The 23,283-nt window shown below is 40.0% G+C and overlaps 1 long non-coding RNA gene across 1 annotated transcript in view; it reads left to right on the forward strand.

The window, feature by feature from the left end:
* The first annotated feature begins 2,242 nt into the window (after positions 1-2,242).
* The window catches only part of LOC137143473 (uncharacterized), a 306,883-nt gene continuing 285,842 nt past the window's right edge, over positions 2,243-23,283 (forward strand). Inside the window, exon 1 of the long non-coding RNA XR_010917168.1 lies at positions 2,243-2,307. This is a non-coding gene — a long non-coding RNA (uncharacterized lncRNA). The remainder of the gene's footprint in view (positions 2,308-23,283) is intronic.

Raw genomic sequence — 23,283 nt, forward strand, 5'->3', positions numbered from 1 at the left:
TCCTAGAAACTAGTGTTCTTTCTTCTGTACTTTTACAGTAGCTAATGAAAACATTGAGTGAGTCGGTTTTCTGTACAAAATTTATGAACCAGTTAGTAAAATATTTAATGCTTCTAAGTATATGGCATAGTATGTGATGAGTGGAAACTTGACTAAAACCATGTGCAACCACTGTAATGGGTTCAAATCCCAGATGTCTTAAGATGGCTCTGTACTTATGCAGTAAATCAGAGAAGCCCCAAGATGCTGTGTTCATGCACACAGGTCTGGCCTGCGGCATGCACTGACAAGATTAATTACAGACCTCTGAACCTGATGTGTTTTCTTAATATCCAACATCACTTTCATTTTCCTCATTGAAGCTGAAGTATGAGGCTTGCTCTTGCATAATTCAACAAAGCTTTTTTGAGGGTAGCACAGTTTTTAATATTTTTAAACGCTTGTGAATTACTAAAGTGGGTGCTAAGAAGCACAGCAGTTTGTTTAGAGTTGGATTTTACTCTGGGCTATGAGCTAGGATGTCCTGAGTTCCTTTTATAGTATTTTACAAACATCAGACTAGATTCTGCTCTGATACTGAAGTGCATCAGAAGTGACTCCACTGAAATCTGTGTAGATGCACTTGTAAGTGAGAGGAGAATCAAGCTCATTGTTTAACTGTAAAATATTGATCTACTCCATAACTCAAGTAAGCTGAGGCTCAGATAAGCTAGGGCACAACCTAATGCATATTGAAGTCAGAAGGAGTCTCACTTGACTTCAGCGGGCTTTGAATCAAACCCTAAAAAATTTGATCAAGGCCTTGAAGTCAGTATTACAAATAGGATTTAACCTCTGTGTTCCTAACTCTGTGTCCTATGCTTTAGCACACAACCATCCTTTCCCTCTTAATCATACAACTTAAATATTTGTGTGTGTAAATTATATGGTGTGTGCATGAAACATAATGGTGCATGCACCATATTTCATTGTGCTATGCTCATAAATTGCAGAATTATGTGCCATTTAAAATAGGCACAATTTTAAGAAAGAGAGAGTACCCAGAGAAATGCTGCAGTGATGAGGACCATAAAAGTATCTGGATAGCGGCCAAGGCATTCAAAGCAATCAAGAGGATTTAGATACATATCTTCTGTTACTTTTAATAAAATATGGGTAGCTATATCCCCTGGACTCCTCTGAAAGTTTCAGAAAGATTCTTCCCTCATCCTCGACACCAAAGTAGAATTTTGCCCACCCCTTAATGATACCGAATTGAAATGTAAGAGCATGCCTACCTGTCCTGCAATTCGGACTCAAGGCATGTGAAAAGCAGGGTGTGTCACAGAGTTGAGCTGTAACTCCCCAGTGTGGAAGCTGCAGGTGTGAACTTAAAGGTCCTGAATTCAAACTAAACTCGGGACCTTTAAGTTCACACTGGTAGCATCCACACAAGTGAAGTACAGTGCAGCACACTGGTGTACACTGCTATTTGCGCCCCATGAATCTGAACTACAGGACAGCATGGATATGGCCTAAGTCAGATGATGATAAATTCTGGGCCAGTGAATTGTTAAGGTTCAATATCTTGGAATTCTTGATGCTAAAAATGGTGACTACCTGAATACACTATTGGCAAGAGAAGAATCCTAACTTTGCAATAGTATACTTGGCTCTTACTGAATGAAGTAAAATTAGAAATGAAAAGCTGTTTTGAATTGGAAAATTAAAACTTTTCATTCCAAAAATGTCAATGAAATGCTTCAATTGCAGGGTTGGGAGGGGGACATTAGACAATTTTGTTTTTGATCAAATCAATTTGAATTCAACATGAATTCCTGAAATATGTCAGTCAATCGAAATTTACATTGTTTGGCCAAAAAAGAAAAAAGGATTTTGTCCAAAAATGTTTGCCCTAATCTATTTTAAATGCATTATTCAGACTTTTCCTTTTAGTTCTTGTAAAGTTGAATTCTTGGTAACTAAGATCCAGCAGTGATATTTAGCTTTGAATACTTTTTACCCCTACCTAAAACATAAATTATCTGACAATTTCTTATAGATGTAGATAATATTAAGCTACCAATGTGATAGGTGCCTTATAGGTATCTATGTAGGATGGATAGATGTCTGAGATGAATAGTAACTTCTGAATGCAAGTCTGGCTACCTCAGGCTGTTATTAACTGAAAACGATGGAATCTTTTTCAATATAGCTCATAATTTGTCATTACAGGCCTCTACAGTCTTCCAGAGAGCATTAATCTGTTAACAATTCTGACGTGAAGGTGTTCGTGTCATTGATGCATTACGGACAGTGGTGATACAAGTAGGTTCTTATTTTCTTTTAAAATCTTTCTTACTGAAATTTAACTAATCAATATCAAAATACATAGAGTGGGACCACAAAAAAATTTTAAGATTCAAGGAGTTGGGTACAGCAAGTCCATTGAAAGGACTGTTCCTTTGAATGACCCGGTATGTGGAATAATTTATTTCCTCCAGATATTGATTGCTTTATGTTTTTTAGACTTGTTATTACAATTGCTGCCTGGTCATTTTTACCATATATATTATTTTCTTTTAACGAATATTCTTTAAATAATGTTACCAGATCCCATCACAGATTGGTTCCTCTTTTCTTCTAATTGCTGGCATGAGTTTAAAGTCTACAACAGTGCTCCCCAACCCATGGCCATGGGGCCAAAAGTGGCCCGCGGGGTCTTTCAGAGTGGCCCATCGCTCCCCTCCCGCTGGCTGCAGAAGGGAGTCGCTGCCTAAGGACCCAGGCAGAGCGCGTTGCCATGGGGCTACAAGTCTGGTGCAGGCCCCTTGCTGCACCCAAGCAGACAAGAGATCAATGCTCCCCTTCCCCTGGCTGTAGCAGGGAGCATGGCAAAGCGTTCCGCCTGGGTCCATAGGTGCTGGGGTCCCTGCTGGAGCCAGAGGGGGGGGAGCACTGATCTCCCATCCTCCTGGATGCAGAAGGCAGCCACTGCCTAGGGACTCAGGTGAAGCACATGGGGCTACAGGATGCCTGCGGTTTCCCTGCTGCAGCCAGGGGGACTGGAGATTAGCGAGGAGGCTCCTTTTGTCTGGCTGCAGTGGGACAAAGGGGGTCAGCTGCTGGCGGAGCAGTCAGGACCCATCATGCTTGAGGAAAGGGCCAGGACTCTAAAAATCAATGCCTTCTGTTTTGCTCTGCACTTAGCAGGCCACCCACTATGACTTAGCTGCCAGGCCATGTGCTTCAGTGTGTAGTTATAGTCACTATTTACACTAGTGCTTTATCTGTGAGTGTGTGACATATTGTGAGTAATTTGTAGGTGTAAAATAGTGAATGCAAAAATGAGCACAGTAGCATCAAAATGTTTACTTTAAATACGTAGCGATTTGTAGTCCTTAATGGGTATACATCAATACATTTTTTTTATGAGTTGATAGACTGGTGGCCCTTCAGGGTTGTAAAAATGATATGTATGGTCCTCAAGCCAAAAGGGGTGGGAACCACCTGTCTATAGCTTCTTTTTCCTATTCTCTTGAGACTTTTGTACAGAACTGTTGTATGCTGTTGTAAAAGATTTTCAGAAACATACCAAATGAAACTGTAATCATGTCTAATCCCAATGTTTCTAGTGAGCCTGGCGCTGGGGGTTTTAAAGTATGGAGGGGAGTCAATCTTGAGGATTGTATTTTGTTTTGTTTTTAGTATTTTACATATCTCAGATGCAACTGGGGTCTGAAAGAATAAACTTCATCATTCCGCCTGTTCGTCGTCGAATGATATTCTTCACTTGAATAGACACTGTAAAGGAAATGCATGCAAAGAGGTGGTGGTTGTTTTCAGTTTTCCAGAAAAGAAACAAATCTAGAACCAAAGGGATAAATTTTAGTCGAGGACCATGGGTGAAAATTTCACATCTATGCATGGGTTTTCAGGACTCTCCGGGAGGCCTGGTCAAAACAAAACAGGAACACTTCACAGTTTCTTTCAGGATCAAATATATGTGTGTGTGTTTTATTTGGATAACGTTTGAACTGAAACTTTCCAAACAGAACCACTTTGAATTGGCCATAAGCCACTGTAGTCTTGGTGTAAATGGACACAATTCTCACCACTGTCAGTAATGGTTGCTCCCATTCATTTCAGGGTTGAACACCTAATTTGACTGTAGCAATTATTTTGAGTTCTGGGTGTTGCCAGACAGTTATCCCCACAATTGAGCTGCTTTTTTCCTGTTGATCCTATAATCCTCTATTTACATTCCCCATGCTTTGTTTTTATTTTGTTTTCCCCCATAGAGATGATTGTGATTTCACTATAGGATCAAGATGGCATATAGGAGGCAGAGCCCATTATGTGTGAATTTTCTGTGCGTGGGGAGGGAAAAGGATAATGGGAGTGAAGACCCAAGAGAAAGGTCTCAAAGTTGCAGACTCCTTGGAGTGTGTTCTAGGGATTTTAAGGAACTTTAAAGATATACCATCATACTTGAATAATGTAAAAGGAAGTTCTTGCCTAAGTTGATTGTTGTTTTTGTAAATGACTCTGACTATTTCTAACTAAATTGTGCTGTGTGGTTATGTGACCTGCTTTCTTGATTTCTTGTTTTACCTCGGTAATAAACAAACAAACCCCACACTACTTAATGTGGGCTGCTTCTGTAGAAGAGTCAGTCTTTTAATAGAATGCTTGAGAGTTTAGTCAAAATCTTTGTTTCCGTTAACTAATAGAATGGCTGGTAATTCAAACTACGGAGCCCGGAGAGGATCAGATGAATACATTCCCTTGCTGGAAGAATGTGAAGTTCAGCTATCCCTTCATAGAGCTAAAATATTCTGGCTTTCTGTGGGGAAGGCAAATGGCAGATAAAAGTCACTTCCTCTGACCTGTGGGCAGATCTCACCACAGCTATTATACTAGCCTCTGGGCAGGTATAGCAGCCACAGCTTTCCGATGATCTATCCCCCACTCCACGTTAGTGCAAATCCACTAGTGCTTGCACCAATGACCCCTTCCATGTCTGTCTGTGGGGAGTGTGAAGGCTCCTTTGTGCACACTGGCTGTGCATATGTCTCTCCATGCCATAGAAGGGCACTATAGGATTGAATATCACCCTCACTGAGGGCTAGAGTGATGCTGACCCTACCATAGGTACAAGGAGCCTTTTCCCTTGACTTGCAATTGCCAGAGTCCTGATTTTCCACTAAGAGGGACTGCTCCCTCCTAATGCATGTCATCCCAAACTGGGTGAGAAGTAGTGGGGCCAGGATTCCACCCTGTTCCCATTTCCAGACTGGCTGGTTGTAGCAGACTGAACATGCTCTAGGCATGCCAGGTAACAAGGGGACAGACTGTGCCTCAGGACGGCATGGCTCCATGTTGTCCCAACATTGGTTAGTGCATAGTGCGATGCTGACTGTGTGCAGCTAATGAGTAACTAGTACATTGCGTTTAGGAAAGTCTGTTCTTCAGCAGGGAAAAGGGTGTGTGTTTTACACAAGGCTGGTATAGTTTTAACATGTACATGTTAGCTGATTGAGGTGAACCTCCCTGCTAGGATTTACCTTGATCAGTTAAAGAATGTTAAAACAACTGCCTTGTCCATCCCAGGATTTTAAAGTGTGTTAACGTGTAAACCAACACATGTTAAGAATACTCCTCTTCCCTAATCTAGACATGGCCTAACTCAGTGACAACATAGGAATATCAGTTTACTATTAACCACTAATCATATTTAAAAATATGTGAATGACAAATAAAATGTATGGAACAGCAAACGTTTCCTTTAACTTTACGGTTCTTCTTTTAGGTCAGAAGGAGTAAGTGAGAACAAGGCTAAAACCCTATTAAACTTGTTACAAATTTACTCCTGCTAGGAAAAATGGTCTGAGAGGAATCTTTATAAGCAAAGGCGCAGTGTCTGTGACCACAGCATGTAGATTCTGTTCCTTTCGGTATTCTGAGAGGCAGTGCCAAACAGACCAAGCTATTCTAAGGTACAGGTTGTGTCAGCACAGCATTGATATCCCTAGCAGTATCTTTTATTTCATGCTGCATGTGTGCTCGTGTCACTTACCAAACCTTCTGAGTTTCAGTCTGTGTTTGGGGCATGCAGTTGTGTTGCCCGTTTCAGTGCTATTTTCTTATGGCACACGTGTGGTTCTCAAGAATTTACCATTTTCTCTTATTTGTGGTGGAAAACTTCCATACAGGAACCTTGGGAGATGAATGCATGTGTCTGTAGTAACCAAACAAATCTATTTTACAGGTGCTGAATGATGTGTCTGTATCAATTTGTGTCCTTCTCAGAGAGAAACCTGCAAGGCTTCTCAATGTAAATTACCCTGCAACAGATAAGCAAATGCAGCATAAATTAGTTGCAATTACAAACTTTGCATTGTAAATCTCAGGTGTTCAGTGTAGTGAATGACAGAGGTAGATAACCACAGTTACCCACCACTTCTAACACTTCAGTGTCCTTTTTGGAAGGAATTAATCTATTGTTACGTATAAAGGGTGCCGTAGAAAGTGAGAGCCTGAGACGTGAGGCCTAGTATAACAGGCTTAACTATAAGGCCTGGGGCCCAAGCTAAAGTAGTAGTTGGGCCCTTCTATTATAAAGTAAAGTTAGCAGTTCGGCTGTGAACTTGCAGGCAAGTGGATGGAAACTGGCAAGAACAGAGCTGATATTGCAAAACCAAACATTCCTAAAGAAGGGCCAGGCACAAGATGCGCAAGCACATCTCAAAAAGATGATACCAGAAACACCCCAATATCACGTATGGTAGAAGTACACTCCCCAAAGACAACACGGACATGCTGGCTCCTCTTTAAGAGAAGGTCAGTACGATGGATAGTGATGTTTTGGTCAAGCCAACACGTACAAGGTAAAAGGCTGGTAACTTATCACGTCAGAGGGGTGACATGTAACTTGTTTGTATCCGTGTATAAAAGAGAGTCTTAGAGGGATTGTCTTTGGCCAGCTAAGTGTGGAATGGAAAATCCTGCCATTCACTGATCCATGTCATGGGCATACACGGGCCTTTAGTATTCCAGTAAAGTCTACCGGGTGCTATTACCGTGCTTCTTTGACAATAAACCTGGCCAGAAATGCCTTTCCTACTGAAATGGATATCTGGTCTGATTGGGCCATTCAATCGTGGCCTGCTGTGTGGGCTATTTGTGCAGAACTGGGACAGCATGCACACTGGGAGAACATACACACGCAGCCTGCACCTGACGACAAAGGGTCGTTCAGCATAATGCTTTAACGTAGTATTTATGGGGCTGATTCAGTATATGCTCCCAAGTTCAGCAGAGCTCCTCACAGCAGGTAATACTCTGTAGTAAGTGTTGGTAGTATTTGCCCCCACACTTGTGTAGTATCTGTCTTGCAAAGATTTGCTAGAAGATAGAACCAACATGGAACCTTCAATTGGGGGGTATGTGGGCACAGGGGTCCATCCATGCATAACACATAGCAGGACCAAGGTCTTGCAATGTGCTCTGGAATGGGGTGTGTAGGGTCCTTATGGATCTTTGTGTTGAAGAAATATCCTCAAAGAGCCCAGAGAAGGGAAATGCAGAGTGGGGTATCTATAGGGCCACTCCCTGCCCGAAGGGGGCATTCCAAGACAGTGACCTTATGACAGGGTCTAAATGAGCCTGACTGTGTCTGCTTTCCAGTCTGGTCAAGGGATGGGAATCCAGTAGCAGTGCTGGGAGAGTCCCATCTGAACTGGGAGGATTGGGAAGTAAGCTGTAGCAAAGCCAATGTTTATTCCTAAAATTAGCTCACCTCCCTGTCAAAGTAATGGCAGGTGGAAATCTGTTAATTTTGTTAGCGTAAGAAACTTGACATTTGGACCATTAGAAAAGCCAGTTATTTCTTATACAGCTACTGTGCTGTTCCTTTGCTTTTTTTTTTTTTTAATGCTCAAAAATGTTAAATAAAAATCTTTGTTAGCCCCGGTGTTATTACTGACAACCCTGCTTATTGGTAGGGACTAGACTGGCACCTTGCAACTTGCCCTGAATAAAGTGCAGCATGTCGTTGTGCTGCCCCAGGAGCACAGCACACCAGGGACTGAACTGTGACTTGGAAGATCACAACTGAGTCCCTGCTGCACCCTGGCCTGCCAGCTCATGTGTGCTGACCAGTGCACTGGATGGTGGAATTTAGGGCTGCTACTCCTTGACCCTGCTTCCCCACGTGACATCTGCCTGCATGGCAGGAGAAATAGCAGCCAGGTGGCAGATCCATGTAATCCCATGCTGGTACTTCCCCTTTTCCTAACCTGGAATTTTGTATTTTTAGCTAGCTGTATACTACAGTTACCTGGGTAATATACAGCGAGTTACAAAGGGATGGATTTGGGGCAGAGGAGAGATTCTGCAAGACCCAGCTACAATGAATTACAATAATCCAGGAGGGTAATGCTAAATGTCTGGATACATGACTAGTTCCTCAGCTGGGAGGATGGGGTAGAGATTTCTAGCAGATTGTAAGCGGAAGAATTAATTAATGCTAATTTGTGCCCTGTTGATCCAGTCAAACACTCTTTAATACCAATTAAACATGTCAATTAAACATAAAAATAAAGTGCTGTTCTGTGATATGATAAACCTCCTATGGCTTAGTTTCTGGTTAGCCTCATGGGATTATACTTTTGCATTACTTATATAGTTGTACAGGGCTCTCTACAAGGGATGGTATGTTCTATCCTAGGAAGCCAAAAGCACAGACCAATATAGAAAATATCTTAATTTTTTCTAGAGCAGCCATCACCACACCTCATCTAAAATAAGAAAAAATAAAAGTGTAGCCAACTCAGCTTGATTCCTTCACAGAACAAGCAGTTTATTAGATGGTGTTAGAGGAAAGGCTTTGAGTCTAATGACTTGATCACAGATGCAAAGAATGGATCATTGTGATCAATAAGAACATGATCCAAGCGCAAAGAACAGCAACAAAGATGTAGGCACAAAGCTGGTAGAGGAGGAGAGATAAAGGGAGCAATCAGGAGAGACGTTTGGGTGGAGTAAAGGTAGCATGTGGTAATTCATAGATTTTTATAAGTTTTTGGGACCATTAGACCATCTAGTCTAACCTCCTGTAAATCACAGGCCAGGTCACTCAATTGCCACTGCACTGAACCCCGTAACTTGTGTTTGTCTAAAGCATATCTCCCAGCAAGGCATCCAGTCTTGATCTGAAGGCATCGAGAGAGATGGAGGATTTACAACTTCCCTTGGTAGTTTGTTCCAACCGTGATTCATCTTCTGTGTTAAAAATTTCCATCTTATTTCTAATTTGAATTTGCCTGGCTTCAGTTTCCAGCCACTGATTCTTATGCCTTTCTCCACAAGGATGAAGAGCCTTTTAGTACCTGGGATTTTCACCCGTAAAGGTATTTTATATGCCGTAATCAAATAATCTCCTGAACTTCATTTTGGTAAGCTAAACAGATGAGCTGTTCAGGTCTCTCACTGTAAGGCATAAACTCTAGCCCTCAAATCATTTTAATGGCATTTTTCTGCACCCTCTCCAATTTTTCAACATCCTTTTTAAAACGTGGACACCAGAACTGCATGCAGTATTCTAGTGACAGTCCCAGCAGTGCCATATACAGAAGGGTAACAATCACCTCCCTCCTGCTCCTCTCTTGTGTATATGTCCAAGGATCACATTAGCCCTTCTTGCCTCAGCATCACACCAGGAGCTCCTGTTGAGTCACTTGTCCACTATGACCGTTAAATCCTTTTCCTAGTCACTGCTTCACAGGACACAGTTCCTCACTCCGTAGGTATTTGTTCCCATACATATGACTTGCATTTGACTTTATCTCAGTGTTATCTGCAAACTTTATCAGCAAAGATTTTATATTCACTTCCATCAGCTCATTATCAAAAATAATGAACCATGGCAGGCCTAGTACCAGCCCTGTGAAACTCCACTAGAAACACCCTCACTGGATGAGGATTCCCCACTGACAACTATATTTTGAGACCCTGTCATGAAGACCAACCTGTAGAAAGGGATGGAGTTTGGATTATTATTAAAATAAAAAATTGGCTCATAGTTCCTTTATCATCACCCTCAATTGAGTTGCTCAGAAAATGGTCTTTTTCATGGAAACTTTCAATGAAAATAGGGGAAAAAATAGTTTTCCTTTGAAAATTTCTGCAGAAAATGCAAACTTTTCCTGAAGTTGAAAATCAAACATTTTGGGGTTTCAGTTAGGCTATCTGCAATTTTATCTGAGGAGAAGTTGAAATTTTTCATGGAAACCAGGCTGAGACAGGGTACTGAGAAATGGCTTGATTCAGCACTCTGGCTACTGTTAGTACCAATTAGCCACTCCACTCCACTCCTGCCTAATTGGTCAGGAGTGTCCTGATTACTAAACCAGACTGGGGTTAGGGAATTAATAAGCAAATTGGCCCATTAACGAATGAGTGATTTTAAAAGAGTACTGGAAGGAAGTGCTTCAGGAGGAAGGGGTGGAGGGCAGCGCTAGGAGAGACTGGCAAGGGGAATTCTCTAAGCAGAGAGGCCTGAAACCGTCACTTTCTGGGAGAAGGGGGCCAGAAAGTTAGGAAACAGTGCAAAGGTGTGGGTGTACCGATGTGTGTTGGTGGAGGCATTGAGACACTGTAAATAAAGTACATGCTGGTGTTTACAAGCAAGGAGGTCTCAGAGCAGCCTGTGTTTGTGGAAAAGGAAGTGATATAGCAGGGGTGCTCTGTCACACAGGCACTTCTCATGAGAAACTTTTAGTCAAAAACCCAATTTTCTGTTGGAAAAACAGGTTTTGATTTAAATGTTTTGACCAGCCCTATTGTCAGCTCTCACACGGACTTCTGCTTGGCAAATCCATCTCCTCCAGCGCAGCTGCCGTTTTGGTAGTGCAAATGAAGCTCATTATGCCTGGTATTTTCAAAGTCACATGATTTTGGATGCCTTAATTTCTGGGTTTTCAACATGAATCACCTTAAAGGTGCCTGATTTTCAGATGGTGCTCAGCAAAATAAGGGCCCTTTCAGGGGTCTGAGGTTGGGTACCTGATGAAAACTAGGCAGATCACCAGCCACTGGCAGACAATGGCCAACGCTTCTACAAGTGTTTAAGAAGGAGGTTAATGTTCAATTTCCCTAGGTTGCCATTAGCTGAAATCCCTCTCATGTCATTGCTATACTTTGCCACATGCTCTTTTGTGTGGCTGACACAGTTTAACATACAAATATTGAAATGAGCACAATGCTAATGATTTTTTTCAGAGGCTGGCATTGATAAAAATGACAGAGGTGTTAATTAGGAGGCCTGGAACTGATTCAGAGCTGTACAGTTGCAGAATCCTACAATCCTTACTTTTTAAAAGAAGTGACATTGTATAGTAATGACTTGTGCATCAGGACGCGTTTTGCTTTTTTTAGGTAGGGAAAAATGGATAGGGTACCTCATGGATACAATTAATGTAAAGACTGATGAAATAAGCTAGGTGAATGCGTGCAAATGTAGCTGACATATAATTGCATTCTAAAGCTTGACACTTTGACATCACAGTCCTACTAAACAGTCATCTGCAAGGTCATTCTGCTGTCACTAGTGATGACAGTGTCCCCAAGGAACAAAATGTCAGACACTAACTGAAATGTAGCCTTTTGTGTTTTACACCTTCACTTCTCTGATGCGAGTCAGGAACAATATTTGTTCCAATGTCATTGTTCTGTTTTACGCTTAGTAACTTCAGGCTTACAATGTCAACTTTGGTGTGTCTTTCTTGAATTTGTCGAAGACAAGTCAACAGCCACTGATGCAAAACTGAACCTGCCTGCTGCGTCTGTCTACAGTGCAAATGAACTCATCTGCCAGTCAGGAAAAAAAACTATTCCATGTAGAATCAAAGAATCATAGAGGATTAGGGATGGAAGGGACCACAGAAGATCATCTAGTCCAACCCCCAGTTAAAAGAAGGACCAACCCCAACTAAATCATCCCATGATCCCTTGGAGATTTTTTCTTTTGCCCCTTAGGTTTGCATGGTTTAAGTGAAATTGCATTAAACTTTATAGATGTTTAATCCTTTTTTTCGTGCAGGAGTGGCATGGGATAACTTCACACATATGGTCATTCACTAGGTTAGGTACCTAAAGCCATTAATTCCATCAGAAGGAACAGTAACCCTTAGTCTTTGGCTTTTCCATAACATCCTTCACCTGAGTATCCGAGTAAGCGCTTTATAAACACTTAGGCCCTAATTGAGCCCTTACAATCCAAGTAGAATGGGCCAGTGGAGTGAAGTATCCACTGCCTCTAAGGCAGCAGCACCGTCCCATTCTTGGGAGCTCAAGTAGGTGTATCTGAAGGGTTAAGAACTGTGAGGCAGTGAAGGAAAAAGGGGCAAGTGATCAGGCTGGGGACAGGCCCCACCATTCATCCCAGTGAGATTACCTAACTTTTTCCACATCTTTTTTCCTATAATGGGGATCCCTGGCTAACAAGCCTAAAAGCCCTGGTGTGGGTCTTTTTATAATTCCCCTGGGGGGAAGGTCTCAAAAGGACATAAAACACCACAGAGTAGGTCGTCTAAAATTTCGACATCACCCAGTGAGAGGGGATGAGAATCAGTGGGGAGAGGACTGCCTCTGGGATGAAGAAGGATGAGCAGAAGCAATATGTTTTCCAACTGGTCTCAGGGGAGGAAGAAATATAGAAAGAATAAGTATGGACTTTTTCCCATTTTTTCCATTCTATTTAATTTTGAATTTATTTTGCCAATCCTTTAAAAAAAAATCCAATCAGCTCTATAGCTGATGGAAAACCCAAAACAAAATTCCAATGACATTTTTAAGTGGTTTTTTTAATCAAGATTTGGAGAATTTTGATTGACTCCAGTTATGGTTTCTCAAGGTCATGCAGCAATTTATGGGAAAATTGGGAAAAGAATCTGAATCCCCAGTCTGAGCCTCCTAGCTCTACCCATTCAACTACACTTCTTTTCAATAGTCAACACTTGCATGCTATGTCTTCTCATGATAAGGCAATGAAGTGGATAGTGGGAGAAGGTGTTCTATAGCACCAGTCAGCACTCAGAGAATCTCTCAAAGTAGTTTACAAAGTAATGAGGTTAAATGGTGATCATGATGTTACTGTAAGCACAGGGAAGAGCCATTATGCATGTAACATTCAAGAAGCGAAGACACACTTCTCTTTAAAACTGATGAAAGGTTAATTTAAGTTCAGTTCTGAAGAAATAATAATTGAAGCATTTCAATACTTGCTCTTTTTAAAAATTGGTTTGACTTGTCTCTCCACACCATAGCCAACACTGATCTCCTTGTGAGAGGAGCAGAGAAGCATGAATTTGTGTAGTTAAATAACATTATTCTGCTTTTACAGCCTATACTGACAAATTACTGAGACACAGGCATGAAGTTAGGCAAACTAATGGTAGTATGTTAAATGTCTGCATGTCAAAGCCTTGGTGGGATGTGACCATTTTATGATCATTCTTTATTATGTTCCTCAAAATATCACTAGCGGAATCATTTAATTCAATTAAACTCAATGAGCCAGAAATATATCCTCTATTTTTTTTTTCTTCCTTAAACATTATTCCTTGAAAGCACAGCTTCACATGGTAGACTGGCCACTTATAAAAACACATATTTTGGAGTTTGGTTTGCATGCCAATGACATTTTGAAACAAACCAGCCAAGCTTAATTTTTTGGTTGCTGAAGGGCATACAATATATTGATCAATTTACATGCAAGTAATATGATATCTTGATCATGTTACATGGTAATCTTTTATTTTTAAGGCTTGTTTATGAGAAGGTCTCTGATGCTGGTTCTGAACTTTACTTGGATATCTTGCTCTATAGTTTGACCTCAGTTACATTGGTGTAAATCTAGAATGACTCAACAGAAGTAACTAGATTTACACTGCTATAACTGAGATCAGAATCTGGCTTCTCCTTCATTTCATTCCTTTCATATGAATTCAGATGATAAGGGTCTGACTGAGCAAGATGTGTTGGGATTCCTGTTATAGAAAAAAAAAGTTACTTCTGAATTTTTAGTGGTATTTTCATTTGAGAGAAGAGGCTTCCAATCTATGTATGATATACTGAACAGTAGCTGCTCATTTATGGAGCAGTGAGTGATTTCATCCGGACACATTTCTGTCAGGGATTGTCTAGGTATATTTAATTCTGTCTCAGTGAGAAGTGGAGGACGAGAAGACCTCTTGAGGCCCCTTTCAGCCCTACATTTTTATGATCTTTCTATGTTGGTTCTCCTTGTTTTCATCTGAAACAGACTAAACAATTGGAATTGGATGAATAGGAGGGCAAGCAAAGACAGGCTTATTGACAGAGCAAGAAGGAAAAAGTATTTTTTTCCATCAAAAATGTAAATTTGGGGTGGGTGGGGGGAGAGGGGAAACAACTTTCATTGACAACAATCCAAAACCTTTCAACCAACCAAACTTTTTCTGTTATTTTGGTTTTCATTTTTTTATTAAACCCCCTCTAAAATTTCACTGTGATGTGTGTCTGTGTGTTGTGGTGAGGGAAATGTTGTTTTCAAAACAACAAATTTAGCTTTTGTTCCTCCCCAAAGAACAAAACAATTACCCTGAACTAAAGATAGATACGTATTTTGCTAATATCGCTTTTCCATGTAAACTGTTGCAGAGATGTGGGATGTTCAAGATGCATGTTCTCCTCTATCATTGATTTTTTTTTCTCCTGATGCATATAGACAGGACCCATGTTGCTGAAAGTTTAAAAAACTGCTTCAAACTTCAGGATTTCTTTTGTTTGTTTGTTTGTTTCATTGCAGAATTGGCTTCTACCTCTCTGTGTTTCTTGCTGTCATACTTTTCTGAAGAACATTTTGAAAGGAATAAGCAATCAAGTCCCTCATTTAGTTCTATTTACATAGTTTTTCTCAGTAGTTAAGTTGCAGGGGAAAAATGAGACAGGGAATGTTCTCTTTGGAACTGACATTTCTTATATTTCAGCCAGCTTTGCTGGTAGTAGATTTCTGGATTGTACAAACCAGAGAATGAATTATTCAAAGTGTGAAGAAATAACTCCTCATAGAAGACTTAAAAATGTACTAAATAATAGTATGTTTAGCATATAGTGTGTATCTGCAACTTTTGGCATGATGGGTCTGAGGCTTCTGGAGGCATTACACTCAATTAGCCTTGCCAATTCTTGTTAGAAATTATGTAACTGTCTACAAGAACAAGAGGAAATGAGGAAAAAAAGGCACATACTTCTGTCTTCTCAAGGCACACATGTCTAACTTGTCCAGCATTAAATTTATACTTGAATACTGCATCTGAATGATTTTTTGATAGTAAACTATCACCCAACTTGCCATGCAGGAATTTCCTAGTTATCATGGTAATCAAGGTCTGCCTCAAGATGTCGTTCAAGGATGTTCCTTAGCCCTACAACAGAGTGATAATCCTAAGGGGTTATAAATGGAGTTATATAAGGTTTGTCGAGTGAAAGTAAACTGAGTTATATAATTTTGTCGAATTTGAACCATTTGGGCTGAAACTTCCCTGGCTGGGTGTTTGCCTCAGGCTGAATGTTGGAAAATTTCAGCCAAAACACTTAACCTGTTGAGAACAAAGTGTTCTATAGCCCTTCATAAGTCCAAAGTGCAGCTCCCGTTGACTTCAGTCACAGCTGTGAGTGCTCAACTCTTCTGCCAGTCAGACCTCAGTGTTTCAAGCCAAGCACATGGAAAATGAGTAACACAGAATTTAGCGACTATCTTTGAAAAGGTTGGTTTAAATGACATGCTAAGCATTGCATAGGAATTCTGTGGCAGAAGCAGTTTTCCTGGGCAGTATTCAGCTGCCTGAACCATGAGACCATACCTCCTCTTTCTGCAATCCCTTGTCTCAGTCGCTACACTCCTAACATCTGCGGCAAATGAGGTGGGACAAATGACACAGATTGACACCTATTTCTCTGCATAACCTTCAATCATCCCTAGAGCATCATCCATCTTATTCACCGAATAAGGCGGGGGTTCTGAGGAAAAAATAGTAGATGGTCACGTAAATAGACTGTTACATAACACATACGCATAAGGGGGCTGAATTAAGGTTGCACAAGTAACATTAATTCTGTCATTTCCTAGCTTGTGACTGCTCGACTTTGCAATATAGAGTTGTTTTGCAGTGGTTGCTGTTTTTGGTGGAATGTATTTGTAATTTAATAATTACTACTATATAGTGTCCAAATCCTCCTGCTTCATTTGCATTGAACAGCATTCTTTACAATAATACAATGATTTCAATTGAGCGACTTGCAGAAAATAGTTAAAATAGTTACTCAATGTGGAACAGATTCTGACATCTTACTCATACAGAGTAAATGATGATTGATTCTCACGTCAATGTAGCCATGCTAGGATTCAGCAAACAGTAAAGGTAAACATGTTTGTGTGGTCAGACCAATAGGAGAACCAGAAACACAATTACATGTGGATCCGTCAAGATTGTCCATGACCATTGCAGGCTGTTGTATCCTTGTTTTACACTGTTTATGTTTTTCACATAAGACATGGCAAGTTGCTTCAAATTAGTTAACAGCAATATGATAAATCTGCTGCTGCTTTGCTCTGTTGTGTGTTGTTGGCTCCCAGTTGCTCGGCCAACTTGATATGTTTTCAAGTATGACTTCAGTGTGTCTTTATATTATTTGTACTTGCCACCATGAGAATGGGTGTGTTGCTTTAATTGACCATAAAATATGGCCTTGGGTATTCTTGAGTCGGCCATATGAATGAAATGCCCCGATCAAAGCAGCTGAGCTTTTGTGAACATGCTTTGAATGCCAGACATCCAACAGTTAAGGATTTTGATGTCCATGTCTCACAACAATATAGAAACATTGTACACACAGCTCCCCAATAGACATTTAGCTTACTGCTTATTCTGATGCCCCTATCATTCCATGGGTGGATTGACAGCATTCCAAAAGCAGAGTTGGCTTTGGCTAGGTGATGGGTAACCTCAACATCAATGATGGCATTCTGTGACAGCATACACTGTAGGTAGCCAAACTTCTCCATGAACTTGAAAGGAATGCTGCTGACCTTAATAATTAGGTAGACATGTGCATCTCCTGGCATAGGTTGTTACTATGCTTCAGTTTTCTTTAGGCTAGTTATAAATCCAAAACGATTAATTGCATGACTTGAGTAAAAAGAGTGCCTTTCCAGGCAAGTAATTCTGTTGATTTCAATGGATCTGCAGTGTGGCAGTATCTGACTGTGTGAGGAAGCATATAAAAACTGGAGTATCCCAGGGTATCCTAAATTTTTACCTGAGACTAGGGAAGCACAAGCTCTGTTTTTATGGCACTTGGAAATTCTAAAAAGCATAAATGTCATCAAGTAAGAGAGTTAAAAAATGATCATTAATAAAGCTGACTATACAGAACGATAAAACTGGGGACATTATTTTGAGAAGAACCGGTATTGTTTTTGATTCAGGTAGCACCTCCTAAATAGAGTTCCAATGACCTGCATCTGTACATCAAAGTGCTATACATTATACATCCAGTCTCTTACGTTGTTGGAAATAATTTTCTTCCTGTTTCAAGTCCAACTTCTGGTCTAGCAGGGGAGAGGATGGTCCAGCAGTTAAGATGCTAGCCTGGGATTCAGGAGACCTGGGTTCGATTTCCTGCTCCGTTATAAACTATCTGTGGGACTCTGGGCAAGTCCCTTTGTCTCTCTGTGCCTCAGTTTGCCATCTGGACATTGGGGATCATAGCACAGCCCTACCTCACAGGGGTTAGATGTTATGCTAATAGGGGACATAGGCAATGCAGGAAGTTCCTAGGAATGGCACATGTACCTGAAGGCACACTTTGACCCAAATGGTGTGCTGATAAATGACACAATGATATTCAAGTAGTTAAAGGTATTCTCAGCTAGTCCCATATCCATACAACTGAGTTTACTCCCTTAGCAGTCAGAATATTTCCAGGCTTGGTTGCCAAAAGGAGGTAAAACCTCATTTTGCACTTAATTTAACTAGTCTATTAAAACGATGTTGTAGCAAATCCATGTAGGGAACAAAGTGAAAGAAAATTCAGTAAATATTTTTTAAATAGGACCTTAAAATCTCAAATAGCTCCTTCCGAGTCCTAAAGTCCTATCGATATAAAATGCTCCTGCATAATATATATAGACAGCAGGATTGAAGACTTGCTACCTTTTATTATTTATGTGGTTTACCATGATTGATGTGCTATATTCTTGACCAGTTATACTTTGTCTTCAGTGGGTCAGGAGCGGGGATTGGGGGGAAGGGAGAGTATATTATTTTAGCTATACCTTAAATTAGAGATTCCTGTTCAGGACCCTGAAGATTTTGGAGCTGTTAAACATTAGAATACACAGGAAGAAATCTCACAGAAGGGTTATCGCAGCTAAGTTTATCATTCTCCTCCCTCCCCTTCTGAAGTTAGACTCAGTATCTTTTTCTCATTATGATCATTACTTTGAAATATGATTTTTTTTTAAAACTAGTAATTTTCCAGAACAAAAAGGATCATATCTTATTTCAAAAGCTTTTACTGTGAAATTAAACCTTGGAACTAATTTGAAAGAAACTATTCCCTTAAGACTGTAAATCTTAAAGGTTATTAAAAATTTTAATTTGAAAGATGGCATCCTGTCCAAAAAAGATGCAATAACACTGTTTTGAACCCTGAGTGTCTACTTAAATAATGTGGCAATGCTTATTTTTTTTAAATTAAAATATATATCCAAGTTCATTTTCCATGGCAAATCGGGGTATCTGCAGAAGCTTGAAGCTGCTAGTACCATTGTTTCTGTCATCTGAGGGCACGCACTTTCTAGAAGTCAGCTTTATTGCTGGCCTGTATGTGGTATGGAATTTAAAAGCCAGCACATTTACAATAGGGAAAATACTTCACTGCAATGTGTGACTGACCCATAGAGGATTTCATAGACGGAAGTAACTTAGTAAAATGGGGATAATGATACTTACCTTCTTTGTAAAACACTTTGAGATCTACTGATGAAAATGCTATATAAAAGCTCAGTATTATTTTTATACGTATTACGAGCTTTTGAAAAATTCACCCTTACCTTTAATTTAGGCAGACACTGTTAAACAAATGCATTCTCAATGGCCAGGATGCAAAGAACCTGAACTCTTGCATTTCTGTTACTATTTTAGGGCTAGTCCAATGTCCATTGAAACCTTTAATGTTAATGAGAGATACCCAGGCATATATATATATATATATATATACACACACACACACACACATCTATATATACTTTTCATAATATTGTAAATTTGGATAATTTAAAATATATGTATATTATTTGTTTCATGGGTCTCTATAATAAGAACAATGCCTGTTTAATTATCATGTTCATATAATATGTTTATCTCATTAGGGCATATTGAATTATTTTGCTCTGTAAGAAGAGATTGCAATTTTTGGATGTGTTCATACCCTGGGTGATGGCCATTCTAAGAATGTTTAGTTACACCGTGTCTAGACTACGAATACCAGTATGTTATGTCGGCAAAGCACTCCCAGTGTGGATGCACTCTACCAACAAGATTGTGCTTTGTACTGGTATAGTAAATCCACCTTCCCAAGTGAAACAAGGGCCCTGTGTGCTACAGAGCCTGGGCTGGAATAATTATGCCAGCACTGCCCCCTAGTGGAGATGCAGCATATGCCAATGGAAGTTCTACCAGCATAGCCACGCCACCTCCCTGAAGGACATTAGCAATGTTGACAAAAACACTCTTCTGTTGTCATGGTTGTATCTACACTGGGGGTTTTGTTGGCAAAAGTTTGGAATGTAGACCAGGCCAAGCTATCCCAGTATGACTGCATCTACACGAGAGACTCCTGCCAGTGCAGCTCTGTTGGTCAGGGATCAGACCTCTTTACAACCTTGACTGACATAGTTGTGTCAGCAGAATTCTATAGTGTAGACATAGCCTTAATCTGGAGTTCTTCAAAGTATTTTTGATGTGTAAATTGTAAGTGAATATACAAAAAACTGGACTTTTTGACTGCTTTATATGAGTAAAAAAAAGATATTAAAGCTTGTATATACAAGTGCATCCGATGAAGTGGGTTTCTGCCCACGAAAGCTTATATCCAAATAAATTTGTTAGTCTTTAAAGACTCTCACTGTCTTGTATATACAGTTCTTAGAGAAAAGTGTATGATGAATAGACCTTCAATTGGACGTTGCGGCTATTCTGAGTGTTCTGTTACCAGAGCAGAGTTGAGGTTGTATGTCTGTCATTCCCCGAATGAACTGGGTGTTAAGTTTGGAGTCAGAATTGTTTATGTAACATTGATGCATGATTCCCATTTGGTGATAATGCCTCAGTTGTTTTTGTGGCTGTTTTCAATGGCTTTAATTCTCTTGCATTGCATTTGGCAAAGCTTTGCTTGTAATTTAATGAAGTTTTCATTTTGGAATTTTGCCACTATTGCTCATAAACCCCAGAGTTTCTTATGGGAAACCTCAGAAATAATATTTTCCCATCTGAACTACTTTGTGACCATAGGTGTGCAGGAGCATTCACTACCTTCACAATGATAATTGCTAAGAGCTGTGAAATGTGTGTAGCATGCAAATGTTCTGTTTCAGTAGATCTGGCATGCCAACTTGTCAGAATGTAAAGGCCAACTGTAAAACTGTAGGCAAACATTAGACTGACATCATTTCACTTATGTGGCTTTGCTAATTAGTCTATAAAATAACCCACTCCAAGGAGAGTAGAAACTACAATAATAAGAGACAAACTTATGGACATATTATAAAGGACAAAATAAAAACTTGAGTGGATAAATAAGGGCACCTCTTTCAGTAGGTAGAAATAGTGCATGAGAATAAAGATTCTTGGCATTTTTGACACCTCTTAGCAGGAATTTAAAGTGTTACGGACATTAATGAATTAAGCCTCAAAATCAAGGCCCTGTAGAATCTACTCTTTACTGAAGAATTGTGCTCCAGAATGAAAAAGCTGAACTTTCATTCAAAAAAGTTTCTAGCTCTTTTAATAGCAGAGAGAAACTTAAAAAGGGGGGCAAGAATATGTACCAAATCCAGTCCTCCTTGATTCCGAAACAATCGATTTGAGAGATGTGAAACTCTTTTCCAGTACAATATGCTCAAGAACAAAGAGGAAAGTTCAAAACCATTAACAGAAAACACATTTTCACAGTCAATCTGTGGGACACATTGCCACAATATATCAGAAGCCAAGATCTTAGCAGGATTCGTAAAAGGATTGGACTTCTATATGACTAACAAGAACATCCAGTGTTGTGTGTAGTCAACATTACAAAAACAAAATGAGTTTGGAAGGGATGAAAATCCTCATGCTTTGGGTATAAGGTAGCCATTAACTGTTGGGAATGAGGAGGAAGTGTCTCATGGGGGCAAGTTTTCCCATTATTACTTTCTTCAGGATTTCTTTCACTTTCCTCTGAAGCATCTGGTACTGACCTGATGAAAGGGTACTAGAATAGCTGGGGTGCTGATCTGATCCAATTCCTATCAGTTGGTCTTTTTCAAGTCCCTCAAAATTCTTGCAAGACTGTGTTACTTCTACAGACTAGTTGGCAAAGATGGGCAAGTGAAAGGAGACCCCTGCTAGTCTTAGAATCATAGAAGATTAGGGTTGGAAGGGACCTCAGGAGGTCAGCTAGTCCAACCCCCTGTTCACAGCAGGACCAACCCCAACTAAATCATCCCAGCCAGGGCTTTGTAAGCTGGGCCTTAAAAACCCTAAGAATGGAGATTCCACCACTTCCATAGGTAACCCATTCCACTGCTTCACACCCACCTAGTGAAAAAGCTTTTCCTAATATCCAACCTAGACCTCCATCCACTGCAACTTGAGACCTTTGCTCCTAGCCTTGGTTGTTAAGAAATTAAAAATCACTAACTGTATTAAAATGCATGAAATTAAAAAACAAGTGTACAAGATGGATTTTATAGCTGACCTCTCTCCTTCGTTATTCACCATTCCTCCAATTTTTCTGTCATCAGCAAATTTTAGTAGAAATGATTTTATATTTCCCTTCAGATCAATATGAATGGTTCAGAGAACTCCTCTGCCTGCTCCTTTTAATTCTCCTGGGTGTAAGTCATATGATCCTGCCAATTTTAAAAATGTTTATCTTTAGCAGTTGCTATTCAACATCCACCCTAATTAAAGATGGCACAGAAAGTATTGCCTTATCGCTCTAAGATTATGAATACATCATCCTTCACTTCATGCTATAATTATGAGTTAAGGGTGTTACTCTGCTTCTGGATATTGTGCTGTGAGAGGCCGTGTTCTGATATCCCATTCATAGATGAGCATGTGGTAGGTAAGAAAAATTAGTATCTGATTCTGCCACCCTTACTCACAGTGAGTGGTGTTTTAGGGAGCAAGGTAAGGTGAGTAAAAGTGGCAGAATCAGATTCTAAACACTGATCCGGTGCCCCGTGAAGTCACTGGAAAAAATCCCATTGACTTCCCACTGGACAGAGGATCATCCCCAAATACCTTAATGGTGTCTTGTAAAAGAAAGAAGGAAAGTTTGACAACATGGGGAAGGTACGTTGGGGTGAGGTTGCTAATTCAGAGGGGGGGAAATATTATGGCATACCAGAAGCTGAAGAGAGAGAACTAAGGCACAGAACAGCATAGCTGTGATCTCACTTTGAGAGATGTTTAATTACATGGAATTTTAATATCCTGTGTCCTCTTGCTTGATGAGAGAGAATCAAAGAATGAAATTGTTAACAGAGGTATCACTGTTGAACACTCTATCAGGCTTCCTAGCTAGAGATCTAGAAGAGTAAAGGGATGAGGGATGCAATGACACCTGTGTTGAACTTCGGCTGTTAAAGGGAAATGGCTTTTATATCTACTTTTCTAATCTAGAATCTACAGTTAAAGAGAAATTAAATTAGTCCATTAAAGCAGCAGACCAGAGAGAAATATAATCTGCTTTATTAAAGAGTACACTATTTTTTTACCTTGTTAATTAAAGCTAATGACGTACTGTGCTTTATGGTCAGTGTGAGTGCTGACAACTTCATATTCTAAAGCCTAATTTGATAGTCTGAAGGATAAAGTAACTCACTAAAAGGGTACTATCCAAGTTCCGTAATACAGCAGCCATGCATTGTTCTATAGGGAAGGGATTGTTGGAAAAGGGTTAGGGCCAGGGCCAGGTTAAGTTATAGGC

This window comes from Emydura macquarii, unplaced genomic scaffold (assembly GCF_026122565.2).
Source record: "Emydura macquarii macquarii isolate MOO-44397 ecotype Brisbane River unplaced genomic scaffold, CSIRO-AGI_Emac_v2 contig_3328, whole genome shotgun sequence".
NCBI classification, from domain to species: Eukaryota; Metazoa; Chordata; order Testudines; family Chelidae; genus Emydura; species Emydura macquarii.